Here is an 18,040-nt window from a genome sequence, read left to right as displayed (position 1 = left end):
TCCAGAGCACTGTAGCGCCAGTGTGCAGCATGTAAGGCATTGGTGGTTCAGTGGTAGAATTCTCGCCTGCCACGCGGGAGGCCCGGGTTCGATTCCCGGCCAATGCATGAGCGTTTTGCACATGTACCTTTCGTTGACTTTGAAGCATCGTGAAAAGGAAGAGACCGAACAAAAAAACAAGCCTTGATTGCCTTGCTTGCCTTATTTCTGCTACTAGCGATCACTCTGCTGATCCCTTTTAGTAGAAGGGGCCGCTGCGCCTTGACTGGAAGCAGGGCAATCTCAGATTATGCAAAACGCTCATAGAGGCCCAGCCCGAGTAGGTGCCAGTCTCACACGTCTGCAAAGGCCTTCAATGAGGCTTTCAGCAGAAGTCAAGAGTTTACGAGTGACCATTCGCATGGAACTGGCAGGTGTGTTAAATCAAGCGCTCTACCGCAGTAATGCTGCTTGTCAAGCATTGGTAGTTCAGTGGTAGAATTCTCGCTTCCCAAGCGGGAGGCCCGGGTTCGATTCCCGGCCAATGCATGGCACTTTTGTAGACGTGTCTCTTGATATTTTAAAAGGCATGGGAAAAGAAAAATGGAAACGGTAGATAAGATGATTGCATTGCTTGTCTGTTTTCTGCGCAAAGAAAGCACTCTGCTGCCCTCTTTTAGCAGAAGATGGAACGGCAGTTTCAACTTAAGGCGGGAAACCTATTATGCAAATAATTCCCAGAAGACCCCAGAAGCCCAGATTGAAAGGGTGTCAGCCTCGTGTGGCTGCAAAGATATCCCCTGAGTCCTGCGGTAGAAGTCTGGCTTTCCTGAGGCACGGTGCTCAGGGAACTGCACTCAGAGTAGCGACCCATACAAAGGCCACCCTCATCTACCAGTGTGCTTGCCTCTGTCCACTTTTCCTGTCTATAGAACCTGGCCGTTCGTGGCCGTTCGTGGCCAAGTGAGTGAGAAGGACTGCCAGGGCAGCGCAGCTCCCATTCACCCACCGGAGCTGGCGCCATCCTCATGTCACTGCAGTGCTCTGTTAAATCAGCTGCTCTGGGCTGCAATGGTCCAGAGCACTGTAGCGCCAGTGTGCAGCATGTAAGGCATTGGTGGTTCAGTGGTAGAATTCTCGCCTGCCACGCGGGAGGCCCGGGTTCGATTCCCGGCCAATGCATGAGCGTTTTGCACATGTACCTTTCGTTGACTTTGAAGCATCGTGAAAAGGAAGAGACCGAACAAAAAAACAAGCCTTGATTGCCTTGCTTGCCTTATTTCTGCTACTAGCGATCACTCTGCTGATCCCTTTTAGTAGAAGGGGCCGCTGCGCCTTGACTGGAAGCAGGGCAATCTCAGATTATGCAAAACGCTCATAGAGGCCCAGCCCGAGTAGGTGCCAGTCTCACACGTCTGCAAAGGCCTTCAATGAGGCTTTCAGCAGAAGTCAAGAGTTTACGAGTGACCATTCGCATGGAACTGGCAGGTGTGTTAAATCAAGCGCTCTACCGCAGTAATGCTGCTTGTCAAGCATTGGTAGTTCAGTGGTAGAATTCTCGCTTCCCAAGCGGGAGGCCTGGGTTCGATTCCCGGCCAATGCATGGCACTTTTGTAGACGTGTCTCTTGATATTTTAAAAGGCATGGGAAAAGAAAAATGGAAACGGTAGATAAGATGATTGCATTGCTTGTCTGTTTTCTGCGCAAAGAAAGCAATCTGCTGCCCTCTTTTAGCAGAAGATGGAACTGCAGTTTCAACTTAAGGCGGGAAACCTTCTATTATGCAAATAATTCCCAGAAGACCCCAGAAGCCCAGATTGAAAGGGTGTCAGCCTCGTGTGGCTGCAAAGATATCCCCTGAGTCCTGCAGTAGAAGTCTGGCTTTCCTGAGGCACGGTGCTCAGGGAACTGCACTCAGAGTAGCGACCCATACAAAGGCCACCCTCATCTACCAGTGTGCTTGCCTCTGTCCACTTTTCCTGTCTATAGAACCTGGCCGTTCGTGGCCGTTCGTGGCCAAGGGAGTGAGAAGGACTGCCAGGGCAGCGCAGCTCCCATTCACCCACCGGAGCTGGCGCCATCCTCATGTCACTGCAGTGCTCTGTTAAATCAGCTGCTCTGGGCTGCAATGGTCCAGAGCACTGTAGCGCCAGTGTGCAGCATGTAAGGCATTGGTGGTTCAGTGGTAGAATTCTCGCCTGCCACGCGGGAGGCCCGGGTTCGATTCCCGGCCAATGCATGAGCGTTTTGCACATGTACCTTTCGTTGACTTTGAAGCATCGTGAAAAGGAAGAGACCGAACAAAAAAACAAGCCTTGATTGCCTTGCTTGCCTTATTTCTGCTACTAGCGATCACTCTGCTGATCCCTTTTAGTAGAAGGGGCCGCTGCGCCTTGACTGGAAGCAGGGCAATCTCAGATTATGCAAACAGCTCATAGAGGCCCAGCCCGAGTAGGTGCCAGTCTCACACGTCTGCAAAGGCCTTCAATGAGGCTTTCAGCAGAAGTCAAGAGTTTACGAGTGACCATTCGCATGGAACTGGCAGGTGTGTTAAATCAAGTGCTCTACCGCAGTAATGCTGCTTGTCAGGCATTGGTAGTTCAGTGGTAGAATTCTCGCTTCCCAAGCGGGAGGCCCGGGTTCGATTCCCGGCCAATGCATGGCACTTTTGTAGACGTGTCTCTTGATATTTTAAAAGGCATGGGAAAAGAAAAATGGAAACGGTAGATAAGATGATTGCATTGCTTGTCTGTTTTCTGCGCAAAGAAAGCACTCTGCTGCCCTCTTTTAGCAGAAGATGGAACGGCAGTTTCAACTTAAGGCGGGAAACCTATTATGCAAATAATTCCCAGAAGACCCCAGAAGCCCAGATTGAAAGGGTGTCAGCCTCGTGTGGCTGCAAAGATATCCCCTGAGTCCTGCGGTAGAAGTCTGGCTTTCCTGAGGCACGGTGCTCAGGGAACTGCACTCAGAGTAGCGACCCATACAAAGGCCACCCTCATCTACCAGTGTGCTTGCCTCTGTCCACTTTTCCTGTCTATAGAACCTGGCCGTTCGTGGCCGTTCGTGGCCAAGTGAGTGAGAAGGACTGCCAGGGCAGCGCAGCTCCCATTCACCCACCGGAGCTGGCGCCATCCTCATGCCACTGCAGTGCTCTGTTAAATCAGCTGCTCTGGGCTGCAATGGTCCAGAGCACTGTAGCGCCAGTGTGCAGCATGTAAGGCATTGGTGGTTCAGTGGTAGAATTCTCGCCTGCCACGCGGGAGGCCCGGGTTCGATTCCCGGCCAATGCATGAGCGTTTTGCACATGTACCTTTCGTTGACTTTGAAGCATCGTGAAAAGGAAGAGACCGAACAAAAAAACAAGCCTTGATTGCCTTGCTTGCCTTATTTCTGCTACTAGCGATCACTCTGCTGATCCCTTTTAGTAGAAGGGGCCGCTGCGCCTTGACTGGAAGCAGGGCAATCTCAGATTATGCAAAACGCTCATAGAGGCCCAGCCCGAGTAGGTGCCAGTCTCACACGTCTGCAAAGGCCTTCAATGAGGCTTTCAGCAGAAGTCAAGAGTTTACGAGTGACCATTCGCATGGAACTGGCAGGTGTGTTAAATCAAGCGCTCTACCGCAGTAATGCTGCTTGTCAAGCATTGGTAGTTCAGTGGTAGAATTCTCGCTTCCCAAGCGGGAGGCCCGGGTTCGATTCCCGGCCAATGCATGGCACTTTTGTAGACGTGTCTCTTGATATTTTAAAAGGCATGGGAAAAGAAAAATGGAAACGGTAGATAAGATGATTGCATTGCTTGTCTGTTTTCTGCGCAAAGAAAGCAATCTGCTGCCCTCTTTTAGCAGAAGATGGAACTGCAGTTTCAACTTAAGGCGGGAAACCTTCTATTATGCAAATAATTCCCAGAAGACCCCAGAAGCCCAGATTGAAAGGGTGTCAGCCTCGTGTGGCTGCAAAGATATCCCCTGAGTCCTGCGGTAGAAGTCTGGCTTTCCTGAGGCACGGTGCTCAGGGAACTGCACTCAGAGTAGCGACCCATACAAAGGCCACCCTCATCTACCAGTGTGCTTGCCTCTGTCCACTTTTCCTGTCTATAGAACCTGGCCGTTCGTGGCCGTTCGTGGCCAAGTGAGTGAGAAGGACTGCCAGGGCAGCGCAGCTCCCATTCACCCACCGGAGCTGGCGCCATCCTCATGTCACTGCAGTGCTCTGTTAAATCAGCTGCTCTGGGCTGCAATGGTCCAGAGCACTGTAGCGCCAGTGTGCAGCATGTAAGGCATTGGTGGTTCAGTGGTAGAATTCTCGCCTGCCACGCGGGAGGCCCGGGTTCGATTCCCGGCCAATGCATGAGCGTTTTGCACATGTACCTTTCGTTGACTTTGAAGCATCGTGAAAAGGAAGAGACCGAACAAAAAAACAAGCCTTGATTGCCTTGCTTGCCTTATTTCTGCTACTAGCGATCACTCTGCTGATCCCTTTTAGTAGAAGGGGCCGCTGCGCCTTGACTGGAAGCAGGGCAATCTCAGATTATGCAAACAGCTCATAGAGGCCCAGCCCGAGTAGGTGCCAGTCTCACACGTCTGCAAAGGCCTTCAATGAGGCTTTCAGCAGAAGTCAAGAGTTTACGAGTGACCATTCGCATGGAACTGGCATGTGTGTTAAATCAAGCGCTCTACGGCAGTAATGCTGCTTGTCAAGCTTTGGTAGTTCAGTGGTAGAATTCTCGCTTCCCAAGCGGGAGGCCCGGGTTCGATTCCCGGCCAATGCATGGCACTTTTGTAGACGTGTCTCTTGATATTTTAAAAGGCATGGGAAAAGAAAAATGGAAACGGTAGATAAGATGATTGCATTGCTTGTCTGTTTTCTGCGCAAAGAAAGCAATCTGCTGCCCTCTTTTAGCAGAAGATGGAACTGCAGTTTCAACTTAAGGCGGGAAACCTTCTATTATGCAAATAATTCCCAGAAGACCCCAGAAGCCCAGATTGAAAGGGTGTCAGCCTCGTGTGGCTGCAAAGATATCCCCTGAGTCCTGCAGTAGAAGTCTGGCTTTCCTGAGGCACGGTGCTCAGGGAACTGCACTCAGAGTAGCGACCCATACAAAGGCCACCCTCATCTACCAGTGTGCTTGCCTCTGTCCACTTTTCCTGTCTATAGAACCTGGCCGTTCGTGGCCGTTCGTGGCCAAGGGAGTGAGAAGGACTGCCAGGGCAGCGCAGCTCCCATTCACCCACCGGAGCTGGCGCCATCCTCATGTCACTGCAGTGCTCTGTTAAATCAGCTGCTCTGGGCTGCAATGGTCCAGAGCACTGTAGCGCCAGTGTGCAGCATGTAAGGCATTGGTGGTTCAGTGGTAGAATTCTCGCCTGCCACGCGGGAGGCCCGGGTTCGATTCCCGGCCAATGCATGAGCGTTTTGCACATGTACCTTTCGTTGACTTTGAAGCATCGTGAAAAGGAAGAGACCGAACAAAAAAACAAGCCTTGATTGCCTTGCTTGCCTTATTTCTGCTACTAGCGATCACTCTGCTGATCCCTTTTAGTAGAAGGGGCCGCTGCGCCTTGACTGGAAGCAGGGCAATCTCAGATTATGCAAACAGCTCATAGAGGCCCAGCCCGAGTAGGTGCCAGTCTCACACGTCTGCAAAGGCCTTCAATGAGGCTTTCAGCAGAAGTCAAGAGTTTACGAGTGACCATTCGCATGGAACTGGCAGGTGTGTTAAATCAAGTGCTCTACCGCAGTAATGCTGCTTGTCAGGCATTGGTAGTTCAGTGGTAGAATTCTCGCTTCCCAAGCGGGAGGCCCGGGTTCGATTCCCGGCCAATGCATGGCACTTTTGTAGACGTGTCTCTTGATATTTTAAAAGGCATGGGAAAAGAAAAATGGAAACGGTAGATAAGATGATTGCATTGCTTGTCTGTTTTCTGCGCAAAGAAAGCACTCTGCTGCCCTCTTTTAGCAGAAGATGGAACGGCAGTTTCAACTTAAGGCGGGAAACCTATTATGCAAATAATTCCCAGAAGACCCCAGAAGCCCAGATTGAAAGGGTGTCAGCCTCGTGTGGCTGCAAAGATATCCCCTGAGTCCTGCGGTAGAAGTCTGGCTTTCCTGAGGCACGGTGCTCAGGGAACTGCACTCAGAGTAGCGACCCATACAAAGGCCACCCTCATCTACCAGTGTGCTTGCCTCTGTCCACTTTTCCTGTCTATAGAACCTGGCCGTTCGTGGCCGTTCGTGGCCAAGTGAGTGAGAAGGACTGCCAGGGCAGCGCAGCTCCCATTCACCCACCGGAGCTGGCGCCATCCTCATGCCACTGCAGTGCTCTGTTAAATCAGCTGCTCTGGGCTGCAATGGTCCAGAGCACTGTAGCGCCAGTGTGCAGCATGTAAGGCATTGGTGGTTCAGTGGTAGAATTCTCGCCTGCCACGCGGGAGGCCCGGGTTCGATTCCCGGCCAATGCATGAGCGTTTTGCACATGTACCTTTCGTTGACTTTGAAGCATCGTGAAAAGGAAGAGACCGAACAAAAAAACAAGCCTTGATTGCCTTGCTTGCCTTATTTCTGCTACTAGCGATCACTCTGCTGATCCCTTTTAGTAGAAGGGGCCGCTGCGCCTTGACTGGAAGCAGGGCAATCTCAGATTATGCAAAACGCTCATAGAGGCCCAGCCCGAGTAGGTGCCAGTCTCACACGTCTGCAAAGGCCTTCAATGAGGCTTTCAGCAGAAGTCAAGAGTTTACGAGTGACCATTCGCATGGAACTGGCAGGTGTGTTAAATCAAGCGCTCTACCGCAGTAATGCTGCTTGTCAAGCATTGGTAGTTCAGTGGTAGAATTCTCGCTTCCCAAGCGGGAGGCCCGGGTTCGATTCCCGGCCAATGCATGGCACTTTTGTAGACGTGTCTCTTGATATTTTAAAAGGCATGGGAAAAGAAAAATGGAAACGGTAGATAAGATGATTGCATTGCTTGTCTGTTTTCTGCGCAAAGAAAGCAATCTGCTGCCCTCTTTTAGCAGAAGATGGAACTGCAGTTTCAACTTAAGGCGGGAAACCTTCTATTATGCAAATAATTCCCAGAAGACCCCAGAAGCCCAGATTGAAAGGGTGTCAGCCTCGTGTGGCTGCAAAGATATCCCCTGAGTCCTGCGGTAGAAGTCTGGCTTTCCTGAGGCACGGTGCTCAGGGAACTGCACTCAGAGTAGCGACCCATACAAAGGCCACCCTCATCTACCAGTGTGCTTGCCTCTGTCCACTTTTCCTGTCTATAGAACCTGGCCGTTCGTGGCCGTTCGTGGCCAAGTGAGTGAGAAGGACTGCCAGGGCAGCGCAGCTCCCATTCACCCACCGGAGCTGGCGCCATCCTCATGTCACTGCAGTGCTCTGTTAAATCAGCTGCTCTGGGCTGCAATGGTCCAGAGCACTGTAGCGCCAGTGTGCAGCATGTAAGGCATTGGTGGTTCAGTGGTAGAATTCTCGCCTGCCACGCGGGAGGCCCGGGTTCGATTCCCGGCCAATGCATGAGCGTTTTGCACATGTACCTTTCGTTGACTTTGAAGCATCGTGAAAAGGAAGAGACCGAACAAAAAAACAAGCCTTGATTGCCTTGCTTGCCTTATTTCTGCTACTAGCGATCACTCTGCTGATCCCTTTTAGTAGAAGGGGCCGCTGCGCCTTGACTGGAAGCAGGGCAATCTCAGATTATGCAAACAGCTCATAGAGGCCCAGCCCGAGTAGGTGCCAGTCTCACACGTCTGCAAAGGCCTTCAATGAGGCTTTCAGCAGAAGTCAAGAGTTTACGAGTGACCATTCGCATGGAACTGGCATGTGTGTTAAATCAAGCGCTCTACGGCAGTAATGCTGCTTGTCAAGCTTTGGTAGTTCAGTGGTAGAATTCTCGCTTCCCAAGCGGGAGGCCCGGGTTCGATTCCCGGCCAATGCATGGCACTTTTGTAGACGTGTCTCTTGATATTTTAAAAGGCATGGGAAAAGAAAAATGGAAACGGTAGATAAGATGATTGCATTGCTTGTCTGTTTTCTGCGCAAAGAAAGCAATCTGCTGCCCTCTTTTAGCAGAAGATGGAACTGCAGTTTCAACTTAAGGCGGGAAACCTTCTATTATGCAAATAATTCCCAGAAGACCCCAGAAGCCCAGATTGAAAGGGTGTCAGCCTCGTGTGGCTGCAAAGATATCCCCTGAGTCCTGCAGTAGAAGTCTGGCTTTCCTGAGGCACGGTGCTCAGGGAACTGCACTCAGAGTAGCGACCCATACAAAGGCCACCCTCATCTACCAGTGTGCTTGCCTCTGTCCACTTTTCCTGTCTATAGAACCTGGCCGTTCGTGGCCGTTCGTGGCCAAGGGAGTGAGAAGGACTGCCAGGGCAGCGCAGCTCCCATTCACCCACCGGAGCTGGCGCCATCCTCATGTCACTGCAGTGCTCTGTTAAATCAGCTGCTCTGGGCTGCAATGGTCCAGAGCACTGTAGCGCCAGTGTGCAGCATGTAAGGCATTGGTGGTTCAGTGGTAGAATTCTCGCCTGCCACGCGGGAGGCCCGGGTTCGATTCCCGGCCAATGCATGAGCGTTTTGCACATGTACCTTTCGTTGACTTTGAAGCATCGTGAAAAGGAAGAGACCGAACAAAAAAACAAGCCTTGATTGCCTTGCTTGCCTTATTTCTGCTACTAGCGATCACTCTGCTGATCCCTTTTAGTAGAAGGGGCCGCTGCGCCTTGACTGGAAGCAGGGCAATCTCAGATTATGCAAACAGCTCATAGAGGCCCAGCCCGAGTAGGTGCCAGTCTCACACGTCTGCAAAGGCCTTCAATGAGGCTTTCAGCAGAAGTCAAGAGTTTACGAGTGACCATTCGCATGGAACTGGCAGGTGTGTTAAATCAAGTGCTCTACCGCAGTAATGCTGCTTGTCAGGCATTGGTAGTTCAGTGGTAGAATTCTCGCTTCCCAAGCGGGAGGCCCGGGTTCGATTCCCGGCCAATGCATGGCACTTTTGTAGACGTGTCTCTTGATATTTTAAAAGGCATGGGAAAAGAAAAATGGAAACGGTAGATAAGATGATTGCATTGCTTGTCTGTTTTCTGCGCAAAGAAAGCACTCTGCTGCCCTCTTTTAGCAGAAGATGGAACGGCAGTTTCAACTTAAGGCGGGAAACCTATTATGCAAATAATTCCCAGAAGACCCCAGAAGCCCAGATTGAAAGGGTGTCAGCCTCGTGTGGCTGCAAAGATATCCCCTGAGTCCTGCGGTAGAAGTCTGGCTTTCCTGAGGCACGGTGCTCAGGGAACTGCACTCAGAGTAGCGACCCATACAAAGGCCACCCTCATCTACCAGTGTGCTTGCCTCTGTCCACTTTTCCTGTCTATAGAACCTGGCCGTTCGTGGCCGTTCGTGGCCAAGTGAGTGAGAAGGACTGCCAGGGCAGCGCAGCTCCCATTCACCCACCGGAGCTGGCGCCATCCTCATGCCACTGCAGTGCTCTGTTAAATCAGCTGCTCTGGGCTGCAATGGTCCAGAGCACTGTAGCGCCAGTGTGCAGCATGTAAGGCATTGGTGGTTCAGTGGTAGAATTCTCGCCTGCCACGCGGGAGGCCCGGGTTCGATTCCCGGCCAATGCATGAGCGTTTTGCACATGTACCTTTCGTTGACTTTGAAGCATCGTGAAAAGGAAGAGACCGAACAAAAAAACAAGCCTTGATTGCCTTGCTTGCCTTATTTCTGCTACTAGCGATCACTCTGCTGATCCCTTTTAGTAGAAGGGGCCGCTGCGCCTTGACTGGAAGCAGGGCAATCTCAGATTATGCAAAACGCTCATAGAGGCCCAGCCCGAGTAGGTGCCAGTCTCACACGTCTGCAAAGGCCTTCAATGAGGCTTTCAGCAGAAGTCAAGAGTTTACGAGTGACCATTCGCATGGAACTGGCAGGTGTGTTAAATCAAGCGCTCTACCGCAGTAATGCTGCTTGTCAAGCATTGGTAGTTCAGTGGTAGAATTCTCGCTTCCCAAGCGGGAGGCCCGGGTTCGATTCCCGGCCAATGCATGGCACTTTTGTAGACGTGTCTCTTGATATTTTAAAAGGCATGGGAAAAGAAAAATGGAAACGGTAGATAAGATGATTGCATTGCTTGTCTGTTTTCTGCGCAAAGAAAGCAATCTGCTGCCCTCTTTTAGCAGAAGATGGAACTGCAGTTTCAACTTAAGGCGGGAAACCTTCTATTATGCAAATAATTCCCAGAAGACCCCAGAAGCCCAGATTGAAAGGGTGTCAGCCTCGTGTGGCTGCAAAGATATCCCCTGAGTCCTGCGGTAGAAGTCTGGCTTTCCTGAGGCACGGTGCTCAGGGAACTGCACTCAGAGTAGCGACCCATACAAAGGCCACCCTCATCTACCAGTGTGCTTGCCTCTGTCCACTTTTCCTGTCTATAGAACCTGGCCGTTCGTGGCCGTTCGTGGCCAAGTGAGTGAGAAGGACTGCCAGGGCAGCGCAGCTCCCATTCACCCACCGGAGCTGGCGCCATCCTCATGTCACTGCAGTGCTCTGTTAAATCAGCTGCTCTGGGCTGCAATGGTCCAGAGCACTGTAGCGCCAGTGTGCAGCATGTAAGGCATTGGTGGTTCAGTGGCAGAATTCTCGCCTGCCACGCGGGAGGCCCGGGTTCGATTCCCGGCCAATGCATGAGCGTTTTGCACATGTACCTTTCGTTGACTTTGAAGCATCGTGAAAAGGAAGAGACCGAACAAAAAAACAAGCCTTGATTGCCTTGCTTGCCTTATTTCTGCTACTAGCGATCACTCTGCTGATCCCTTTTAGTAGAAGGGGCCGCTGCGCCTTGACTGGAAGCAGGGCAATCTCAGATTATGCAAACAGCTCATAGAGGCCCAGCCCGAGTAGGTGCCAGTCTCACACGTCTGCAAAGGCCTTCAATGAGGCTTTCAGCAGAAGTCAAGAGTTTACGAGTGACCATTCGCATGGAACTGGCAGGTGTGTTAAATCAAGTGCTCTACCGCAGTAATGCTGCTTGTCAGGCATTGGTAGCTCAGTGGTAGAATTCTCGCTTCCCAAGTGGGAGGCCCTGGTTCGATTCCCGGCCAATGCATGGCACTTTTGTAGACGTGTCTCTTGATATTTTAAAAGGCATGGGAAAAGAAAAATGGAAACGGTAGATAAGATGATTGCATTGCTTGTCTGTTTTCTGCGCAAAGAAAGCACTCTGCTGCCCTCTTTTAGCAGAAGATGGAACGGCAGTTTCAATTTAAGGCGGGAAACCTATTATGCAAATAATTCCCAGAAGACCCCAGAAGCCCAGATTGAAAGGGTGTCAGCCTTGTGTGGCTGCAAAGATATCCCCTGAGTCCTGCGGTAGAAGTCTGGCTTTCCTGAGGCACGGTGCTCAGGGAACTGCACTCAGAGTAGCGACCCATACAAAGGCCACCCTCATCTACCAGTGTGCTTGCCTCTGTCCACTTTTCCTGTCGATAGAACCTGGCCGTTCGTGGCCAAGTGAGTGAGAAGGACTGCCAGGGCAGCGCAGCTCCCATTCACCCACCGGAGCTGGCGCCATCCTCATGTCACTGCAGTGCTCTGTTAAATCAGCTGCTCTGGCCTGCAATGGTCCAGAGCACTGTAGCGCCAGTGTGCAGCATGTAAGGCATTGGTGGTTCAGTGGTAGAATTCTCGCCTGCCACGCGGGAGGCCCGGGTTTGATTCCCGGCCAATGCATGGCACTTTTGTAGACGTGTCTCTTGATATTTTAAAAGGCATGGGAAAAGAAAAATGGAAACGGTAGATAAGATGATTGCATTGCTTGTCTGTTTTCTGCGCAAAGAAAGCACTCTGCTGCCCTCTTTTAGCAGAAGATGGAACGGCAGTTTCAACTTAAGGCGGGAAACCTATTATGCAAATAATTCCCAGAAGACCCCAGAAGCCCAGATTGAAAGGGTGTCAGCCTTGTGTGGCTGCAAAGATATCCCCTGAGTCCTGCGGTAGAAGTCTGGCTTTCCTGAGGCACGGTGCTCAGGGAACTGCACTCAGAGTAGCGACCCATACAAAGGCCACCCTCATCTACCAGTGTGCTTGCCTCTGTCCACTTTTCCTGTCTATAGAACCTGGCCGTTCGTGGCCAAGTGAGTGAGAAGGACTGCCAGGGCAGCGCAGCTCCCATTCACCCACCGGAGCTGGCGCCATCCTCATGTCACTGCAGTGCTCTGTTAAATCAGCTGCTCTGGCCTGCAATGGTCCAGAGCACTGTAGTGCCAGTGTGCAGCATGTAAGGCATTGGTGGTTCAGTGGTAGAATTCTCGCCTGCCACGCGGGAGGCCCGGGTTTGATTCCCGGCCAATGCATGGCACTTTTGTAGACGTGTCTCTTGATATTTTAAAAGGCATGGGAAAAGAAAAATGGAAACGGTAGATAAGATGATTGCATTGCTTGTCTGTTTTCTGCGCAAAGAAAGCACTCTGCTGCCCTCTTTTAGCAGAAGATGGAACTGCAGTTTCAACTTAAGGCGGGAAACCTATTATGCACATAATTCCCAGAAGACCCCAGAAGCCCAGATTGAAAGGGTGTCAGCCTCGTGTGGCTGCAAAGATATCCCCTGAGTCCTGCAGTAGAAGTCTGGCTTTCCTGAGGCACGGTGCTCAGGGAACTGCACTCAGAGTAGCGACCCATACAAAGGCCACCCTCATCTACCAGTGTGCTTGCCTCTGTCCACTTTTCCTGTCTATAGAACCTGGCCGTTCGTGGCCGTTCGTGGCCAAGTGAGTGAGAAGGACTGCCAGGGCAGCGCAGCTCCCATTCACCCACCGGAGCTGGCGCCATCCTCATGTCACTGCAGTGCTCTGTTAAATCAGCTGCTCTGGCCTGCAATGGTCCAGAGCACTGTAGCGCCAGTGTGCAGCATGTAAGGTATTGGTGGTTCAGTGGTAGAATTCTCGCCTGCCACGCGGGAGGCCCGGGTTCGATTCCCGGCCAATGCATGAGCGTTTTGCACATGTACCTTTCGTTGACTTTGAAGCATCGTGAAAAGGAAGAGACCGAACAAAAAAACAAGCCTTGATTGCCTTGCTTGCCTTATTTCTGCTACTAGCGATCACTCTGCTGTTCCCTTTTAGTAGAAGGGGCCGCTGCGCCTTGACTGGAAGCAGGGCAATCTCAGATTATGCAAACAGCTCATAGAGGCCCAGCCCGAGTAGGTGACAGTCTCACACGTCTGCAAAGGCCTTCAATGAGGCTTTCAGCAGAAGTCAAGAGTTTACGAGTGACCATTCGCATGGAACTGGCAGGTGTGTTAAATCAAGCGCTCTACCGCAGTAATGCTGCTTGTCAGGCATTGGTAGTTCAGTGGTAGAATTCTCGCTTCCCAAGCGGGAGGCCCGGGTTCGATTCCCGGCCAATGCATGGCACTTTTGTAGACGTGTCTCTTGATATTTTAAAAGGCATGGGAAAAGAAAAATGGAAACGGTAGATAAGATGATTGCATTGCTTGTCTGTTTTCTGCGCAAAGAAAGCACTCTGCTGCCCTCTTTTAGCAGAAGATGGAACTGCAGTTTCAACTTAAGGCGGGAAACCTTCTATTATGCAAATAATTCCCAGAAGACCCCAGAAGCCCAGATTGAAAGGGTGTCAGCCTCGTGTGGCTGCAAAGATATCCCCTGAGTCCTGCAGTAGAAGTCTGGCTTTCCTGAGGCACGGTGCTCAGGGAACTGCACTCAGAGTAGCGACCCATACAAAGTCCACCCTCATCTACCAGTGTGCTTGCCTCTGTCCACTTTTCCTGTCTATAGAACCTGGCCGTTCGTGGCCAAGTGAGTGAGAAGGACTGCCAGGGCAGCGCAGCTCCCATTCACCCACCGGAGCTGGCGCCATCCTCATGTCACTGCAGTGCTCTGTTAAATCAGCTGCTCTGGGCTGTAATGGTCCAGAGCACTGTAGCGCCAGTGTGCAGCATGTAAGGCATTGGTGGTTCAGTGGTAGAATTCTCGCCTGCCACGCGGGAGGCCCGGGTTCGATTCCCGGCCAATGCATGAGCGTTTTGCACATGTACCTTTCATTGACTTTGAAGCATCGTGAAAAGGAAGAGACCAAACAAAAAAACAAGCCTTGATTGCCTTGCTTGCCTTATTTCTGCTACTAGCGATCACTCTGCTGATCCCTTTTAGTAGAAGGGGCCGCTGCGCCTTGACTGGAAGCAGGGCAATCTCAGATTATGCAAACAGCTCATAGAGGCCCAGCCCGAGTAGGTGCCAGTCTCACACGTCTGCAAAGGCCTTCAATGAGGCTTTCAGCAGAAGTCAAGAGTTTACGAGTGACCATTCGCATGGAACTGGCATGTGTGTTAAATCAAGCGCTCTACGGCAGTAATGCTGCTTGTCAAGCTTTGGTAGTTCAGTGGTAGAATTCTCGCTTCCCAAGCGGGAGGCCCGGGTTCGATTCCCGGCCAATGCATGGCACTTTTGTAGACGTGTCTCTTGATATTTTAAAAGGCATGGGAAAAGAAAAATGGAAACGGTAGATAAGATGATTGCATTGCTTGTCTGTTTTCTGCGCAAAGAAAGCAATCTGCTGCCCTCTTTTAGCAGAAGATGGAACTGCAGTTTCAACTTAAGGCGGGAAACCTTCTATTATGCAAATAATTCCCAGAAGACCCCAGAAGCCCAGATTGAAAGGGTGTCAGCCTCGTGTGGCTGCAAAGATATCCCCTGAGTCCTGCAGTAGAAGTCTGGCTTTCCTGAGGCACGGTGCTCAGGGAACTGCACTCAGAGTAGCGACCCATACAAAGGCCACCCTCATCTACCAGTGTGCTTGCCTCTGTCCACTTTTCCTGTCTATAGAACCTGGCCGTTCGTGGCCGTTCGTGGCCAAGGGAGTGAGAAGGACTGCCAGGGCAGCGCAGCTCCCATTCACCCACCGGAGCTGGCGCCATCCTCATGTCACTGCAGTGCTCTGTTAAATCAGCTGCTCTGGGCTGCAATGGTCCAGAGCACTGTAGCGCCAGTGTGCAGCATGTAAGGCATTGGTGGTTCAGTGGTAGAATTCTCGCCTGCCACGCGGGAGGCCCGGGTTCGATTCCCGGCCAATGCATGAGCGTTTTGCACATGTACCTTTCGTTGACTTTGAAGCATCGTGAAAAGGAAGAGACCGAACAAAAAAACAAGCCTTGATTGCCTTGCTTGCCTTATTTCTGCTACTAGCGATCACTCTGCTGATCCCTTTTAGTAGAAGGGGCCGCTGCGCCTTGACTGGAAGCAGGGCAATCTCAGATTATGCAAACAGCTCATAGAGGCCCAGCCCGAGTAGGTGCCAGTCTCACACGTCTGCAAAGGCCTTCAATGAGGCTTTCAGCAGAAGTCAAGAGTTTACGAGTGACCATTCGCATGGAACTGGCAGGTGTGTTAAATCAAGTGCTCTACCGCAGTAATGCTGCTTGTCAGGCATTGGTAGTTCAGTGGTAGAATTCTCGCTTCCCAAGCGGGAGGCCCGGGTTCGATTCCCGGCCAATGCATGGCACTTTTGTAGACGTGTCTCTTGATATTTTAAAAGGCATGGGAAAAGAAAAATGGAAACGGTAGATAAGATGATTGCATTGCTTGTCTGTTTTCTGCGCAAAGAAAGCACTCTGCTGCCCTCTTTTAGCAGAAGATGGAACGGCAGTTTCAACTTAAGGCGGGAAACCTATTATGCAAATAATTCCCAGAAGACCCCAGAAGCCCAGATTGAAAGGGTGTCAGCCTCGTGTGGCTGCAAAGATATCCCCTGAGTCCTGCGGTAGAAGTCTGGCTTTCCTGAGGCACGGTGCTCAGGGAACTGCACTCAGAGTAGCGACCCATACAAAGGCCACCCTCATCTACCAGTGTGCTTGCCTCTGTCCACTTTTCCTGTCTATAGAACCTGGCCGTTCGTGGCCGTTCGTGGCCAAGTGAGTGAGAAGGACTGCCAGGGCAGCGCAGCTCCCATTCACCCACCGGAGCTGGCGCCATCCTCATGCCACTGCAGTGCTCTGTTAAATCAGCTGCTCTGGGCTGCAATGGTCCAGAGCACTGTAGCGCCAGTGTGCAGCATGTAAGGCATTGGTGGTTCAGTGGTAGAATTCTCGCCTGCCACGCGGGAGGCCCGGGTTCGATTCCCGGCCAATGCATGAGCGTTTTGCACATGTACCTTTCGTTGACTTTGAAGCATCGTGAAAAGGAAGAGACCGAACAAAAAAACAAGCCTTGATTGCCTTGCTTGCCTTATTTCTGCTACTAGCGATCACTCTGCTGATCCCTTTTAGTAGAAGGGGCCGCTGCGCCTTGACTGGAAGCAGGGCAATCTCAGATTATGCAAAACGCTCATAGAGGCCCAGCCCGAGTAGGTGCCAGTCTCACACGTCTGCAAAGGCCTTCAATGAGGCTTTCAGCAGAAGTCAAGAGTTTACGAGTGACCATTCGCATGGAACTGGCAGGTGTGTTAAATCAAGCGCTCTACCGCAGTAATGCTGCTTGTCAAGCATTGGTAGTTCAGTGGTAGAATTCTCGCTTCCCAAGCGGGAGGCCCGGGTTCGATTCCCGGCCAATGCATGGCACTTTTGTAGACGTGTCTCTTGATATTTTAAAAGGCATGGGAAAAGAAAAATGGAAACGGTAGATAAGATGATTGCATTGCTTGTCTGTTTTCTGCGCAAAGAAAGCAATCTGCTGCCCTCTTTTAGCAGAAGATGGAACTGCAGTTTCAACTTAAGGCGGGAAACCTTCTATTATGCAAATAATTCCCAGAAGACCCCAGAAGCCCAGATTGAAAGGGTGTCAGCCTCGTGTGGCTGCAAAGATATCCCCTGAGTCCTGCGGTAGAAGTCTGGCTTTCCTGAGGCACGGTGCTCAGGGAACTGCACTCAGAGTAGCGACCCATACAAAGGCCACCCTCATCTACCAGTGTGCTTGCCTCTGTCCACTTTTCCTGTCTATAGAACCTGGCCGTTCGTGGCCGTTCGTGGCCAAGTGAGTGAGAAGGACTGCCAGGGCAGCGCAGCTCCCATTCACCCACCGGAGCTGGCGCCATCCTCATGTCACTGCAGTGCTCTGTTAAATCAGCTGCTCTGGGCTGCAATGGTCCAGAGCACTGTAGCGCCAGTGTGCAGCATGTAAGGCATTGGTGGTTCAGTGGTAGAATTCTCGCCTGCCACGCGGGAGGCCCGGGTTCGATTCCCGGCCAATGCATGAGCGTTTTGCACATGTACCTTTCGTTGACTTTGAAGCATCGTGAAAAGGAAGAGACCGAACAAAAAAACAAGCCTTGATTGCCTTGCTTGCCTTATTTCTGCTACTAGCGATCACTCTGCTGATCCCTTTTAGTAGAAGGGGCCGCTGCGCCTTGACTGGAAGCAGGGCAATCTCAGATTATGCAAACAGCTCATAGAGGCCCAGCCCGAGTAGGTGCCAGTCTCACACGTCTGCAAAGGCCTTCAATGAGGCTTTCAGCAGAAGTCAAGAGTTTACGAGTGACCATTCGCATGGAACTGGCAGGTGTGTTAAATCAAGTGCTCTACCGCAGTAATGCTGCTTGTCAGGCATTGGTAGTTCAGTGGTAGAATTCTCGCTTCCCAAGCGGGAGGCCCGGGTTCGATTCCTGGCCAATGCATGGCACTTTTGTAGACGTGTCTCTTGATATTTTAAAAGGCATGGGAAAAGAAAAATGGAAACGGTAGATAAGATGATTGCATTGCTTGTCTGTTTTCTGCGCAAAGAAAGCACTCTGCTGCCCTCTTTTAGCAGAAGATGGAACGGCAGTTTCAACTTAAGGCGGGAAACCTATTATGCAAATAATTCCCAGAAGACCCCAGAAGCCCAGATTGAAAGGGTGTCAGCCTCGTGTGGGTGCAAAGATATCCCCTGAGTCCTGCGGTAGAAGTCTGGCTTTCCTGAGGCACGGTGCTCAGGGAACTGCACTCAGAGTAGCGACCCATACAAAGGCCACCCTCATCTACCAGTGTGCTTGCCTCTGTCCACTTTTCCTGTCTATAGAACCTGGCCGTTCGTGGCCGTTCGTGGCCAAGTGAGTGAGAAGGACTGCCAGGGCA

General features: G+C 51.4%; 29 non-coding genes across 29 annotated transcripts; all 29 read left to right on the top strand.

Annotated features, from left to right (window-relative positions):
- Window positions 1-36: 36 nt before the first annotated feature.
- Window positions 37-107, top strand: TRNAG-GCC (transfer RNA glycine (anticodon GCC)). The gene has a single exon. It is a non-coding gene; the product is annotated as a tRNA-Gly (tRNA).
- A 350-nt stretch (window positions 108-457) lies between these two features.
- On the top strand, window positions 458-528 carry TRNAG-CCC (transfer RNA glycine (anticodon CCC)). The gene has a single exon. It is a non-coding gene; the product is annotated as a tRNA-Gly (tRNA).
- A 562-nt stretch (window positions 529-1,090) lies between these two features.
- TRNAG-GCC (transfer RNA glycine (anticodon GCC)) lies at window positions 1,091-1,161 on the top strand. Its single transcript has one exon. It is a non-coding gene; the product is annotated as a tRNA-Gly (tRNA).
- A 350-nt stretch (window positions 1,162-1,511) lies between these two features.
- Window positions 1,512-1,582, top strand: TRNAG-CCC (transfer RNA glycine (anticodon CCC)). The gene has a single exon. It is a non-coding gene; the product is annotated as a tRNA-Gly (tRNA).
- Window positions 1,583-2,147: 565 nt separating this feature from the next.
- Window positions 2,148-2,218, top strand: TRNAG-GCC (transfer RNA glycine (anticodon GCC)). Its single transcript has one exon. It is a non-coding gene; the product is annotated as a tRNA-Gly (tRNA).
- A 350-nt stretch (window positions 2,219-2,568) lies between these two features.
- TRNAG-CCC (transfer RNA glycine (anticodon CCC)) lies at window positions 2,569-2,639 on the top strand. Its single transcript has one exon. It is a non-coding gene; the product is annotated as a tRNA-Gly (tRNA).
- A 562-nt stretch (window positions 2,640-3,201) lies between these two features.
- On the top strand, window positions 3,202-3,272 carry TRNAG-GCC (transfer RNA glycine (anticodon GCC)). Its single transcript has one exon. It is a non-coding gene; the product is annotated as a tRNA-Gly (tRNA).
- Window positions 3,273-3,622: 350 nt separating this feature from the next.
- Window positions 3,623-3,693, top strand: TRNAG-CCC (transfer RNA glycine (anticodon CCC)). Its single transcript has one exon. It is a non-coding gene; the product is annotated as a tRNA-Gly (tRNA).
- Window positions 3,694-4,258: 565 nt separating this feature from the next.
- Window positions 4,259-4,329, top strand: TRNAG-GCC (transfer RNA glycine (anticodon GCC)). The gene has a single exon. It is a non-coding gene; the product is annotated as a tRNA-Gly (tRNA).
- Window positions 4,330-4,679: 350 nt separating this feature from the next.
- Window positions 4,680-4,750, top strand: TRNAG-CCC (transfer RNA glycine (anticodon CCC)). Its single transcript has one exon. It is a non-coding gene; the product is annotated as a tRNA-Gly (tRNA).
- A 565-nt stretch (window positions 4,751-5,315) lies between these two features.
- On the top strand, window positions 5,316-5,386 carry TRNAG-GCC (transfer RNA glycine (anticodon GCC)). Its single transcript has one exon. It is a non-coding gene; the product is annotated as a tRNA-Gly (tRNA).
- Window positions 5,387-5,736: 350 nt separating this feature from the next.
- TRNAG-CCC (transfer RNA glycine (anticodon CCC)) lies at window positions 5,737-5,807 on the top strand. Its single transcript has one exon. It is a non-coding gene; the product is annotated as a tRNA-Gly (tRNA).
- Window positions 5,808-6,369: 562 nt separating this feature from the next.
- Window positions 6,370-6,440, top strand: TRNAG-GCC (transfer RNA glycine (anticodon GCC)). The gene has a single exon. It is a non-coding gene; the product is annotated as a tRNA-Gly (tRNA).
- A 350-nt stretch (window positions 6,441-6,790) lies between these two features.
- TRNAG-CCC (transfer RNA glycine (anticodon CCC)) lies at window positions 6,791-6,861 on the top strand. Its single transcript has one exon. It is a non-coding gene; the product is annotated as a tRNA-Gly (tRNA).
- A 565-nt stretch (window positions 6,862-7,426) lies between these two features.
- Window positions 7,427-7,497, top strand: TRNAG-GCC (transfer RNA glycine (anticodon GCC)). Its single transcript has one exon. It is a non-coding gene; the product is annotated as a tRNA-Gly (tRNA).
- Window positions 7,498-7,847: 350 nt separating this feature from the next.
- Window positions 7,848-7,918, top strand: TRNAG-CCC (transfer RNA glycine (anticodon CCC)). The gene has a single exon. It is a non-coding gene; the product is annotated as a tRNA-Gly (tRNA).
- A 565-nt stretch (window positions 7,919-8,483) lies between these two features.
- Window positions 8,484-8,554, top strand: TRNAG-GCC (transfer RNA glycine (anticodon GCC)). The gene has a single exon. It is a non-coding gene; the product is annotated as a tRNA-Gly (tRNA).
- A 350-nt stretch (window positions 8,555-8,904) lies between these two features.
- TRNAG-CCC (transfer RNA glycine (anticodon CCC)) lies at window positions 8,905-8,975 on the top strand. Its single transcript has one exon. It is a non-coding gene; the product is annotated as a tRNA-Gly (tRNA).
- Window positions 8,976-9,537: 562 nt separating this feature from the next.
- TRNAG-GCC (transfer RNA glycine (anticodon GCC)) lies at window positions 9,538-9,608 on the top strand. The gene has a single exon. It is a non-coding gene; the product is annotated as a tRNA-Gly (tRNA).
- Window positions 9,609-9,958: 350 nt separating this feature from the next.
- TRNAG-CCC (transfer RNA glycine (anticodon CCC)) lies at window positions 9,959-10,029 on the top strand. The gene has a single exon. It is a non-coding gene; the product is annotated as a tRNA-Gly (tRNA).
- A 3,286-nt stretch (window positions 10,030-13,315) lies between these two features.
- TRNAG-CCC (transfer RNA glycine (anticodon CCC)) lies at window positions 13,316-13,386 on the top strand. Its single transcript has one exon. It is a non-coding gene; the product is annotated as a tRNA-Gly (tRNA).
- A 555-nt stretch (window positions 13,387-13,941) lies between these two features.
- TRNAG-GCC (transfer RNA glycine (anticodon GCC)) lies at window positions 13,942-14,012 on the top strand. The gene has a single exon. It is a non-coding gene; the product is annotated as a tRNA-Gly (tRNA).
- Window positions 14,013-14,362: 350 nt separating this feature from the next.
- TRNAG-CCC (transfer RNA glycine (anticodon CCC)) lies at window positions 14,363-14,433 on the top strand. The gene has a single exon. It is a non-coding gene; the product is annotated as a tRNA-Gly (tRNA).
- Window positions 14,434-14,998: 565 nt separating this feature from the next.
- TRNAG-GCC (transfer RNA glycine (anticodon GCC)) lies at window positions 14,999-15,069 on the top strand. The gene has a single exon. It is a non-coding gene; the product is annotated as a tRNA-Gly (tRNA).
- Window positions 15,070-15,419: 350 nt separating this feature from the next.
- TRNAG-CCC (transfer RNA glycine (anticodon CCC)) lies at window positions 15,420-15,490 on the top strand. The gene has a single exon. It is a non-coding gene; the product is annotated as a tRNA-Gly (tRNA).
- A 562-nt stretch (window positions 15,491-16,052) lies between these two features.
- TRNAG-GCC (transfer RNA glycine (anticodon GCC)) lies at window positions 16,053-16,123 on the top strand. The gene has a single exon. It is a non-coding gene; the product is annotated as a tRNA-Gly (tRNA).
- Window positions 16,124-16,473: 350 nt separating this feature from the next.
- On the top strand, window positions 16,474-16,544 carry TRNAG-CCC (transfer RNA glycine (anticodon CCC)). Its single transcript has one exon. It is a non-coding gene; the product is annotated as a tRNA-Gly (tRNA).
- A 565-nt stretch (window positions 16,545-17,109) lies between these two features.
- Window positions 17,110-17,180, top strand: TRNAG-GCC (transfer RNA glycine (anticodon GCC)). Its single transcript has one exon. It is a non-coding gene; the product is annotated as a tRNA-Gly (tRNA).
- Window positions 17,181-17,530: 350 nt separating this feature from the next.
- On the top strand, window positions 17,531-17,601 carry TRNAG-CCC (transfer RNA glycine (anticodon CCC)). Its single transcript has one exon. It is a non-coding gene; the product is annotated as a tRNA-Gly (tRNA).
- The last annotated feature ends 439 nt before the right edge of the window (window positions 17,602-18,040 follow it).

This window comes from Ambystoma mexicanum, chromosome 1p (assembly GCF_040938575.1).
Source record: "Ambystoma mexicanum isolate Mex_15411 chromosome 1p, UKY_AmexF1_1, whole genome shotgun sequence".
In the NCBI taxonomy this organism is placed as follows: Eukaryota; Metazoa; Chordata; class Amphibia; order Caudata; family Ambystomatidae; genus Ambystoma; species Ambystoma mexicanum.
This window is presented reverse-complemented; position numbering and strand designations above follow the sequence as displayed.